The sequence below is a fragment of the Neophocaena asiaeorientalis genome, unplaced genomic scaffold (genome assembly GCF_003031525.2).
Source record: "Neophocaena asiaeorientalis asiaeorientalis breed wild unplaced genomic scaffold, Neophocaena_asiaeorientalis_V1.1 scaffold223, whole genome shotgun sequence".
NCBI classification, from domain to species: Eukaryota; Metazoa; Chordata; class Mammalia; order Artiodactyla; family Phocoenidae; genus Neophocaena; species Neophocaena asiaeorientalis.
The window spans coordinates 2,983,292-2,994,702 of record NW_020175045.1 but is presented as its reverse complement, the minus strand read 5'-3'; the positions used below and the strand labels follow the sequence as shown (position 1 = coordinate 2,994,702).

At 54.9% G+C, this 11,411-nt stretch overlaps 2 long non-coding RNA genes across 3 annotated transcripts in view; both read left to right on the top strand.

The window, feature by feature from the left end:
- Positions 1-1,846, top strand: part of LOC112412070 (uncharacterized) — a 53,280-nt gene extending 51,434 nt beyond the window's left edge. The window contains exon 6 of the long non-coding RNA XR_003005729.1: positions 1,422-1,846. This is a non-coding gene — a long non-coding RNA (uncharacterized LOC112412070). The remainder of the gene's footprint in view (positions 1-1,421) is intronic.
- A 192-nt stretch (positions 1,847-2,038) lies between these two features.
- Positions 2,039-10,032, top strand: LOC112412069 (uncharacterized). Of its 2 annotated transcripts, XR_003005728.1 has the most exons (4): positions 2,039-5,151; positions 5,516-5,966; positions 6,368-6,537; positions 6,886-10,032. It is a non-coding gene; the product is annotated as an uncharacterized LOC112412069 (long non-coding RNA). The 2 variants fall into 2 exon arrangements; XR_003005727.1 differs by having other exon boundaries at positions 5,516-6,537.
- The last annotated feature ends 1,379 nt before the right edge of the window (positions 10,033-11,411 follow it).

Sequence of the window (11,411 nt, the reverse complement as noted above, 5' to 3'; positions counted from 1 at the left end):
AACCCACGCCCATGGCAGGGAGAGGCCATGTGGCCCTCTCACCCTGGCCAGGCCCTCGCTGGCCCCTGCTCCTTGTCAACCTTTGGAGAGGGGTCCCTGTTGGGCCTGCTGGTGGATGGGCCGCAAGGCCCAGGGCCACTGGCCAGGTTCTGGCCCCAGGTTGGCCAGACAAGTGAGTAATGGATTCTCCCTCCCAGCCCAGCTTCTCCCTTATCAGTGGTAGGAGATTGCTATGAATATTCATAGGACTCATGAATACTCACGCGGGTAATGACGCGCTCCTCTCCACCCCCTTGCCCTTGAGCACCTCCATAGCTTTCCAGGCTCCCTGCACCCTCTTCTCTCCTTGACCCCTGCCTGAGGGGGCTTTACCTCCATTGCAGTGAGGCTGGCAGGAGACCCCGGGTGGGAAAGACCCCTGGCCTGGTGTCCAGGGGGTCTGGGTTCCTGTCTCCACTCTGACCCCATTCTGCATGGGAGGGCTGGCTTCCCCTGGGCCTCAGTTTCCCTTCTGACCTCCATGGGCACCGAGGGTCCGGCCAGGCTGACTGCCCCTGGAACAAACACATCCTCTGATTCCACTTTCTGGGCGGGTGCTCCATTGTGTGGGGACAAAGCTGGGGGCTTGGGTTCTCTGGGGGTGAGCCAGGCAGACTTTGGGTTACCCAGGTGGGTAACCAGAGACACCTGGGGTCCGATGTCACGGGCCCGCGGCCAGGGCCTGCTCAGCTAGCTGTCCCTTGGGACTGGGGAGACACAGGTGGGTGGGTGCACTCACCAGGAGGGGTGGGGTCAGCTGACAGGACAGCAAACGCGAAGAGCTGCTGAGCAGGCAGAGATCCTGTGCTGTGGTCTGTGTTCAATACCCGTGTCCGCAGGGGAGACCGGAGTGTTTACCTCTAAGATGAGGTCCATCTTGAGAGAGTCACCCTCACAATGCAGTAGAGACACTGGAGGGAAATAGGGGACGAGGGGCAGAGATACCGCAGGAGAATTCAGATCTGGAGGCTGCGGAGGGGGTGGGGAAAGGGGGCGGGAAGACCTTCGAGGTCAGGGTCAGGGTGAGCTGGGGCTTCCCTCTGCCTGGAGGGAGTCAGGCTCCACTGCTCTCGCTGCGTGGCCTTGGGCAGGCCGCCTGGCTCTGCATCTCAGTGTCCCTCTCTGTGCATGCCTCTTCCCGGTGTTTTCAAGGCCAGCTACCCTTGCCCTGCGTAGGAGGGCCCCACCCTGGGGCATCTGGCCACTTGTCCAGAGGGGAGCCAGCTTGGGGAGCCGTGACACACCGCAGAGCCCAAAGCTTTGGGATTCCAAGAGGGCAAACCCCGCCTCTGCGTCTGCCCAGGCTCCCTGCCGCCCCAGACCTCTGGGGGCGCTTCCTCTCCCGGCACCTCCGCCCATGCTGAACCCCAGTTTCCTTGCAGCTCCCTCTTTGCTTGTCTGACTCTCACTGGGCTGCAAGCCATGGGCATCCAGGGCGCCCAGCCCCGTCTCCTGCTGATGGACTCCCCCAGGGCAAGGAGTAGCTCCTGGCCTGCAGGCCTTTTGCAGGGGTGAGGGTCTCTGGCAGGAGCACAGCGGTGGCCAGCTTGTCAAGGAGAGTAAGCCCTGGCCAGCGCCTTCCAAGAGTTCCAAGACACGAGGCCCCTTCTGTCCACTGGTCACCAACTAGACTCCACGGACAGCGGCCTCCTTTGCACGTGAGCAAACTAAAGGCTCTGGGGGTCCTGATCCCTGATCCCCGTGCTTCCAACACACACTCTGACCCCTGTCCTGGGGCCCTGCCCTGCTCCCCGCAGCCTGGAGTGGAGGCTCGGAGTGGTCCAGCGCTCGCCCAAGGTCGTGCAGGGAGCAGGTGAGGCCAGGCCCCCACCCACGCGCAGTCTGCACCCCGTCCCACCTTCCCAGGTGGAGGACAGACGGCGGGCCCCTGCCCACGGGTCTCACTCGGGCTGACCCCGCATGAGTTCCTTCTCCGAGACCCAGCCTTCTCCGTGCTGTTTGCCTAGATTTATTCAACTCAGTCTTCCCACAGGAGCCCCACGGCCACTGTCAACATCTGTGGGGACACAGCCGAAGAATGCCTAATGAGGACTCGGCGTGGCCCCGCCATGGAGCACAGGCTGGGACAGATGGTCCATCATTACTCATTTTTATTAATTACTAGCTCCGCACGCCGCGACTGGCTAGCCAGCTCCAGGCTCCTCGGAGGTGCCACGGGCCCAGCTCTTCTGGAAGAAACGGCCCTTCATTTAGATCAGCGTGCCTCCCGGCCTCCTTTGAGCCACAGACATTTCTGGCTCGCGCGGTCCCTGGGGTGCTGGGCCGGGCGTGGAGCAGCCACCTGCCTGAGGGGACTGGGAGAGGGGCCTGCACAGGACAGGAACAGGGGGCTCCTGGGGACCCCGGCCCGGGGCTCGGGCGGGCAACGAGGCTCCAGGACCCCCAGGAGCCAGCTCCGGGCTGCGGCCGCCTCCTGAGCCCTCTCCCTGCTGGCCTCTAGCCTGCGGGGCATAACCTGCCTCAGAAGGAGCCTGTCTTCCATCTCTGCCCTGCTGGCCTCGTGAGGGCCTTGGGGCCCGCAGACCCCTGGTGCCGGGGAAGGTTGTGCTCTGGGTGTTGGTCCGGTTGGAGCTCCACAGCCATCTGCAGATGCTCCAGACCCCAGCTTGATCCCTCCCGGGGGCCTCTGGGGTCCCATAGCCTTGGGTCCCAGCCCAGCATTGCCTCTGACTTGCAGGGATGCGGGGTAAATCCCCCCATCCCTGGACTTAGCCCCAACTGCAAGATGGGGGCACGTCCTCCTTGAACGCTGAGTGGTGGGCGGCCCCAGAACCTGCGCTTCTACTGATGCTGCAGAACTAGGACCAGTTCTGCTTTAGGCAAGTCCCTTGCCACCCGCAGCCTCCGCGAGGGGTGATCGTGTCCTGCCGGACCCCCGACAAGAAGGGGGAGAAAGTGCATGGGGGACAGTGACCCGCCATGTCAGACAGTCCTGGGAGGGGTTCACTGATGCTGGGGGACGACTGGGGGCCCCAGGCTGCGTCGGGCGCCCTGGGAGCCCGCATCTCCCTGCGGCCAGGACACCGACTTCCCTCCAGCTTCAGTGTGCGGCCTGTTAGCCCGGGAGATAATGGGAAATGAAGGACAAGATTTCTAGTCAATATAAAGGCGCCGTGGAGGCTTTTTATATCTTGCTTCTGTCACACTGGGTAGGCGTTTTATCTGCTGCCCACTTGACAGTACATCATACAGCTGGGTCCCTGCCCTGCTGGTGTCCATCACAGCCTGTCCCAGGCTGCTGCCCATTAGCCCGCGAAGCCCAGACTCCCGAGAGGTCAGCTCCAGGGGGCACTGGTGGCTGCAGAGCCAGGAGAGCTGGGGACACCTTTGCAGAGATGCAGGGGAGGCGAGGAGGTGTGGGTGGAGGTCACGTGGGAGGGGGCAGGCAGGGCTGGGCCGAGGACTGAGCTGAGGCCAGGAGCCCTCAGAGGTGGGCCCACCACAGGCTGCCCTGAGATGGCCCGAGGAGCCGCCCTGTCTGGGGCAGGACGGGGTGCTCAGCTCTTCTCAAGACAGGGCCAGGTGGGACATGTAGGTGCATAAACCAGCAGCTGCCAGGGCTGAGTAGTGAGCTCCCTGACATTGGAGGAAATCAAGCACATCCTGATGCCCCACTGGGCCAGGAGGCTTGAGTGGGAGAAGAAAGGACAGTAACACAAGGGGCGGTGTGTATTTTTCTCAAAAGTAATTGAGCGGGGGGGGGGCACATTGTCCTGCAAGGAGGTGGTGGAGGGGCCACCTCCCACACTAGTTGGTGCTTTAATGGAGGCCCAGGGGCTGGGCAGCCTGGAGGGATCTGAGGCCTGCAGCTGTAGATCCCAGGCTGCCCTGCAGAGGCGTCGACGTGGACCCAGGAAGGGGTGGACCAGGGTGGCTGTGAGGAAGGCCACCCCCTGGACTCTCGTCCACATGCCTCTGACCCACGGATCAGGCCAGAGGGAAGGCGCTCGGCCAGGAAGGATGGAGGCGCTGGCCTCATTCCTGGAAGAAACTCAATCAATCGTTCCCTGCAGCAGGGCACCTCCTGGCCCAAATCTCCTACTTTGCCTGGTTTTCCATCCTGACGGGGGCTCAGGGTAAGTGGCCTGTCTGTGGGGGCAGAGGGCCCTCTGGGAAAGGAGAGCAGCTGACACTGAAGCAGGAGATGGGACAGTCGGTTGGCATGGAGACTGCCAGGGGGAGGGGCGGAGTTGGCCTCTGTTCCCTGGACCCACTTGCCTGTCCCTCCCCTGGGATCCACCCCCCCCTCCAGCCAGGTCAGTTCAAGTCCTGTGAGGGGCACTGGGGCTCGGGGGCACTGGCACAAGCCCTTTCCTGCAAGGTGATCCCCGACCAGGAACCACGACCCCGGCCCAGGTGATGGGCGTGCACGGGCACCTGAACCGGCCCAGGACACCCAAGCTGGGCCTGAAGGGCAGAGGCCTGGGGCAGGCTGACCAGCGTGCTGGACAGCATGCCACGCAGGGGCACAGGTGTAAGCACAGGCCTGGAGGTGAGGAGGCCACACCCTCAGAAGGGGACGAGCGCGCGCTAGGATGGTGCCCACTGAACCCAGACCCGCTCTCCTGCCCCCGGGCTCCTGCGCCCCGGGGCTGGGCTGCAGCGGGCCTCCCAGGGAGAAGGGTGGGCATTTGGGGCCCCCACCGAGCAGGGCAGCAGGGCTACACGCTGACGGCCCACCTGTGAGGAAGGGCACGCCTGTGGCTCGGTCCCGAAGCACCTACTGTGAGTACTTTGCCCAAAGGTGACACTGCTGACTGGTCCTGACCCCAGGGGCTCACGTGAGAAGTGGGGGAAGGGCCGGTGCTGCAGCCGCTTTCACTGTGTCGGCAGGGGTCCACATGTGTTCAAGGCCACGTCCACTTGGGGCCTCCGATGGCACCTCCATCTTGGAGTCCCTGGAGGGACCTGGCGGCCCCCCTGGGGAGCTGTGGTCCCCGGCCTCTCACGCTGTAGGAGAGCAGCTCCAGCCCTCAAAGCACGAGGGGGTGCCAGCCCCTTTGGGACAGCTTTCCTAGCCCCACCTCTGCAGCCCCGGGAAAGGCGGCACATTAGTTCCCAGAACTTGGAGACGCAATGGACCCGACTCAGGTGTGAGGCCCCCTCTGTCTGTCCGTCCATCTGTCCTTCCTGCCCGCATCCAGTCTGCAAATATTGGCTGCTCCTTGATGGTGGCCCTGGGCCGCGCCTGTCAGGGACACAGACCTGACATCTCAGGGTCCCTGAGGGCAGGGTGCCTCAGTGCGGCCCGGCCCGAGCTCCGACAGCCCCGGCTGTCGTAATTCACATTCCTAATCGTCAAGAGGGACAATTCTGGGAAAAAAAAAAAAAAGAGAACGAAAAGCACCATCATTTGGCCAGGTCTTACTTCTATGCACACGTACATTTTTTCTTTGCGAAATTGGAATTGAATTTTCTATGCAGTTAATACTCTGTTGATTTCTCCACCCAACAGCCCATCGTGTGGTTTATCCCAGACGCGCGATGCCAACAAAGACGTGCATTTCTGCAGCCTCTGGCTTCCAAGGAGGCGACACGGCCCCCATTTCCTCCGGTCGGTGTGCAGCTGGCCCCGAGGAGCAGGTGGGGACACAGGTGCGAACAGAGGTCACGCAGGTGAGCAGGAGAGAGGCCAGAGCTGAGGCCACGGGGGAGCAGCGTGGCGTCTGAAGGCTGGGCAGATGTCTCTGCCTCCCTCAGACCGAGAGACGCCATGGGGGTGGCGCTGTGAGGCCTCCAGGCGCCCAGCCCCACGATGGGGAAGAGCGGCCGTGATGTGCGAACGACTCAGCGCCGCTCAGCGAAACGGCAGCCAACGGACACACACCTTTGGACGGGGTGGAAGGAGCCAGACCCAGGGAGGGCATATACTCTATGACCCCAAGTTTATGAAATTCCGGAAGAGAGTAAGCCAACGTACGGTGGAAAAAGTCAGAGCCAGGGTGGCGCGGGGGGCTGGGGCACGTGGGCATTTTTGGAGCGAATGTTCTGTCTGTCAGTGGGGGTTTGGGCCGCAGAGCACACGTTAGAGCATTCGATGGTCCCCCTGATGTTTCTACATTTCATTATCAATTTTACTCCAAAGAATGAAAAAATCCATAACGAACATTGAACTGTAGTTTGTGCTGTGCGCGCTGCCTGTTTAGGGGTGTCGTGTACGGACATCTGCAACCAACTGGGAAAGTGGTTGATTCCTGGGGGCTGGAGACAAAGGTGTTAAAGCAAGTGGAGCCAGACGTCTGCTGTGGGCGTTTGGGTGTCACCCTAAAATTCTATCAGCCTTTCTGTATGTTTGAAAATTTGCAAGATTACATGTGAAAGCCAATGGAAGAGCCCAGGTGCTGTAGCCAAGCGGCTGGACCGTGGTAGCTGTTCACTGACCGTGTGTGTGAGACCTTGGACTAGTTTCTTGGACTCCTGGTGCCTCAGCGTCGCCATGGCGTGAAAGAATTAATGAACATCAAGTACTTACACGCAGTAAGTACTGGCGTACAGTAGGTGCTTGAAAAGTGCGCCCCTTGTTGGTAGCAATTCCATTGTTGGTAATATTGAGTTATCAGGGCTCCCACATGTGCTGGAGGCAGCCCGGGAGGCTGAGGGATAAGCCAAGGGTTTGCATTGAGTTCAAGAGTAAAGGGCCCCAAAGAGTCAAAACGATCTTGCAGATGAAGAACGACGCAGTGGGTTCCCACGTCTCACTGTCAGGTTCTACAGGGACCGGGACAGAGGGGTCTGGCAGAAGGATAGAGACATATACACCTATGGGGTAGAACTGAGGGTGCAGAAATAAACCCTTGTATTTACGGTCACTTTATTTTTGACAAGGGGGCCAAGATGATTCAATGGAGAAGGAACAGTCTTTTCAACAAATGGTGCTGGGACCAACAACACGGGTAAAGAATGAAACTGGACCCCCTTTTCACAGCATCTGAAAAATAACTTAATGGATCAAAGACCTAAATATAAGGGCTGAAGCTATAAGACTCTTAGAAGAAAACATAGGAGTAAATCTTCACCTCAGGCAGGGGCTTCTTAGGTACGACATCAAAAGCACAAGCAACGAAAAGAAAAAAAAAAATTGGACCTCATCAAAATGAAAAACTTTTGTGCTGCAAACAATTCCAACGAGAAAGTGAGAAAACAACCTATAGGAAGGGAGAAAATATTCGCAAATTATAAATCTAATTAGGAACTTGTGTCTAGAATATATAAAGAACTCTTACAACTCAATAATAAAAAGATAAATAGCCTAGTGGCCGTGGACAAGGACCCTAACAGACATTTCTCCAGAGAAGATTTACAAAGGCCAAGAAGCTCATGAAAAGATGCTCAACATTATTAGCCATTGGGAAACGCAAATCAAAACCACAGTGAGATACCCTTTCGCACCCACTGGGATGGCCAGAATCAAATAGACATAAAAACAAGTGGTGGTGAGGGTGCGGAGAAGTTGAAACATACACACTGCTGGTGGAAATATGAAATGTTGCATCCACTTTGGAAACAGTTTGGGAATTCTTCAAAATGTTAAACACAGAGTCACCATATGACCAGCAATTCCACTCCTTGGTATATACCCAAGAGAAATGAAAACATATGTTAATGTAAAAACTACGTAAACGTTCATAGCAGCATATTCGTAATATCCCCAAAGCAGAAACAACCCAAATGTCCATCAGCTAATGAATGGATAATAAAATGTGGTCCCTCCGCACAATGGAATATTATTAGCCAATCAAAAGGAATGAAATTGCGACATATGCTACAACATATATGAACCTCAGCTTTGAAGTTCCTGCAGAAGTCTTCTGGGCAGGCGTTGGGCCAGTACTGCGGCACGGCAGTGGAAATGGGAAGAGAATGATTAATTCAAGATGGCATGTGTCAAAGGATGCAGGCATGGATCCTCCCTTGCCCTTCCTCTCCACATCTTGCCTTCCCTCCATCTTCCCTTCCTCTCCATCTCTGTAGGAGTAGGAGGAGAGGGATCTAGGATTCTAAACCATGTAGGCCAAGTATTTGTCAGAAGGAGAAGCAGTGGAGTAGGAAGGAGGGCATCTAAATTTTCATCGTAGACTTGCTGCCAACTAACATTTGTCTCGGGCAAGAAACCTCACTCCGTGGTCTCATCTTCCTTGCCTGGGAAATGATGCTGATTCAGACCCTTTCTCAGGCTCATTCAGCTCGTCTTCCGCTCTTTTATTCCAAATGCCTACATGACAGGTTAACATGATTTTAAATAAACTCCGTATCTGAAGAAAACGAAAAACAGAAAACAAAAAAAACCCCCCTGCATTTTACCACTAAGACAATACCACTAAGTGAACTTAGCCGGTCACAAAAGACCACAGAGCATATGATTCCATTGATCTGAAGTGTCCAGAAAAATCAAATCTACAGAGACAGAAAGTAGGTCGGTGGCTGCCTAGGGTTGGAGGTGGTGGTGGAGAATGGGGGTGACTGCTAACGGGTGCTGGGGTTTCCTTTTGGGGTAAAAAAATGCTCTCAAATTAGATGGTCGCACAACTCTGAATATATTAAAATGCATTGACTAGCACGCTTGAAATGGGTGAACTGTATGGCATGTAAATCATCCCTCAATAAATCTGTTGAAACAAGAGAGCCTTGGGTTCAAGTTCTGACTCGGCTCTCTGGGGCAAGTCTCTGTCATTCCAGGAACGAAGTTCAGTCTGATACGTAAAATGGGGCTGGGACGATTTGCCTTCCTGGGTTATTGCGGGGACCAGATGAGATGACAGATATGAAACAGTTTTTCATTTTAACTTCTGTATTTAAACGTATTACAAAAGGAAATGTATGCACAATGTACAAAATTCAAATGGCAGATGTGGGTACTCAGTGAGAAGTCTCATTTTCTGGGGCGCTGGAAGTTTCAATATCTTGATTGGGGTGGTGATGACACAGATGTATACATTTGTCAAAACTCGTGGAATTGTACTCTTAAGGAGGTTGAATTTCATTGTCAGTAAATAATACACACAAGCAAGTAAAATGTTATTTTGTTACACCCTTTTTGTACTCGTAAAAAAAAAAAAAAGTACTACATACACTGTTCCTCTCCTTGTTTGTTCCCCTAAAGACCATTCTGGGAGATGGACTCAAACCAGTCCGTGCTTATCCAGCTGCACGCGCCTCCATGTGGATGTGTCCCAGCGCTCCACCGCCAGCCGGTATTTAGGATGTTTCCAATCTGCTGCTATTACAAAGAGTGCTTCAGTGAATGACCTTGAATGCAGTAATATATCATTTTTCACGTTTGTGAGCAGTCTCTGGAGGACAGATTCCTAGAAGTAAATGCTGGGCCAAAGGATATATGTATTTGTAATTTGGACATTGTTTCAGATGTTCCAAGAGTGCCTGCTTCCCTATACCATTGCAACATGGTGTGTCATTAAACTTTACTCTCTGCCCATTGGATCGATGAAAAATTATCTTTGAGAGTAATTTTAATTTGCATTTCTGTTGTTAAGTGTGAGACTGGGCACTTTTTGTATATGTAAGTGTTATGTTTATTTCCTTTTCTGTTCATAATCTCTGCTCACTTTTTTCCCTCGGGTATATTTTTTAATTGATTTGTAAGAGCTCTTTACATATGAGGATAAAGGGTCTTTGCTTGGATGTAAGTTGGACACATTGCTTCTTTTATGGCTTTTTGTATATGTAAGTGTTATGTTTATTTCCTTTTCTGTTCATAATCTCTGCTCACTTTTTTCCCTCGGGTATATTTTTAAATTGATTTGTGAGAGCTCTTTACATATGAGGATAAAGGGTCTTTGCTTGGATGTAAGTTGGACACATTGCTTCTTTTATGGCTTTTTGTATATGTAAGTGTTACGTTTATTTCCTTTTCTGTTCATAATCTCTGCTCACTTTTTTCCCTCGGGTATATTTTTAAATTGATTTGTGAGAGCTCTTTACATATGAGGATAAAGGGTCTTTGCTTGGATGTAAGTTGGACACATTGCTTCTTTTATGGCTTTTGGGTTTTATATTGTTTGTTGTTGTTACTGTGAAGTTCTGGGCACAGGAAGAGACAGTCTCCATTTTTCTCTGGGTACCATCTCCCAGGATGGGGGTGGGGAGGGCTCTTCTCCACATGAATCCCGACCACTTGTGTCCCTCTGCTCTTTCCCTGCGTACTCTCAGGTGGCTGGCTGACCTGCCTGGGTCAGCTCCTCCCAGCCAGGCCATCGTTAGAGGAGAGAGGAGCCATGACAGGGGTGCGGAGAAATGTGAGACCCTCATCTATTCTGAAACTGCGCTCAGTCACCCCTCCTGTGCTGGTCGGGTGTATGGCACCTGGATTCAGAGGTGGGTCAGACTGTCCTGCTCTGCTGAGTTCACAGTCTGGTGGAAAATCCAATGTGGTGAGTACTTGGCCGGGGGAATCTCAGAGTGTCCGGAGGAAAGAGGCGGGGGGACACAGGCATGGTGGGGGGCCCTAGCAGCTGGGGAAGGTGGTGGCCCCATAGCCCCAGGCCCGAGGGCCCTCACTTCCTAGCTTGCCTCTCCCCAAAGAGCACTGGGGTGAATCCAGATACGGCAGTTGGTTTGTTACAATAAAAACAAGAATCTTGCTGACCCAGTTCCTGTAGAGTTCAATCCTGGCCTCCCTGTGAAGCGGGAGGTGTTAATAGTGCTCATTTCTAGGGTGGCCGCGAGGATGAACTGATGCGTTAGGTGTGGACTTGGGATTCCACGTGGGTGCACGTGAGTGCGTGTGTTAGGTGTGGACTTGGGATTCCACGTGGGTGTGCGAGTGCGTGTGTTAGGCGTGGACTTGGGATTCCACGTGGGTGCGCGTGAGTGCGGGTGTTAGGTGTGGACTTGGGATTCCACGTGGGTGTGCGAGTGCGTGTGTTAGGCGTGGACTTGGGATTCCACGTGGGTGCGCGTGAGTGCGGGTGTTAGGTGTGGACTTGGGATTCCACGTGGGTGTGCGAGTGCGTGTGTTAGGCGTGGACTTGGGATTCCACGTGGGTGCGCGTGAGTGCGGGTGTTAGGTGTGGACTTGGGATTCCACGTGGGTGTGCGAGTGCGTGTGTTAGGCGTGGACTTGGGATTCCACGTGGGTGCGCGTGAGTGCGGGTGTTAGGTGTGGACTTGGGATTCCACGTGGGTGTGCGAGTGCGTGTGTTAGGCGTGGACTTGGGATTCCACGTGGGTGCGCGTGAGTGCGGGTGTTAGGTGTGGACTTGGGATTCCACGTGGGTGTGCGAGTGCGTGTGTTAGGCGTGGACTTGGGATTCCACGTGGGTGCGCGTGAGTGCGGGTGTTAGGTGTGGACTTGGGATTCCACGTGGGTGTGCGAGTGCGTGTGTTAGGCGTGG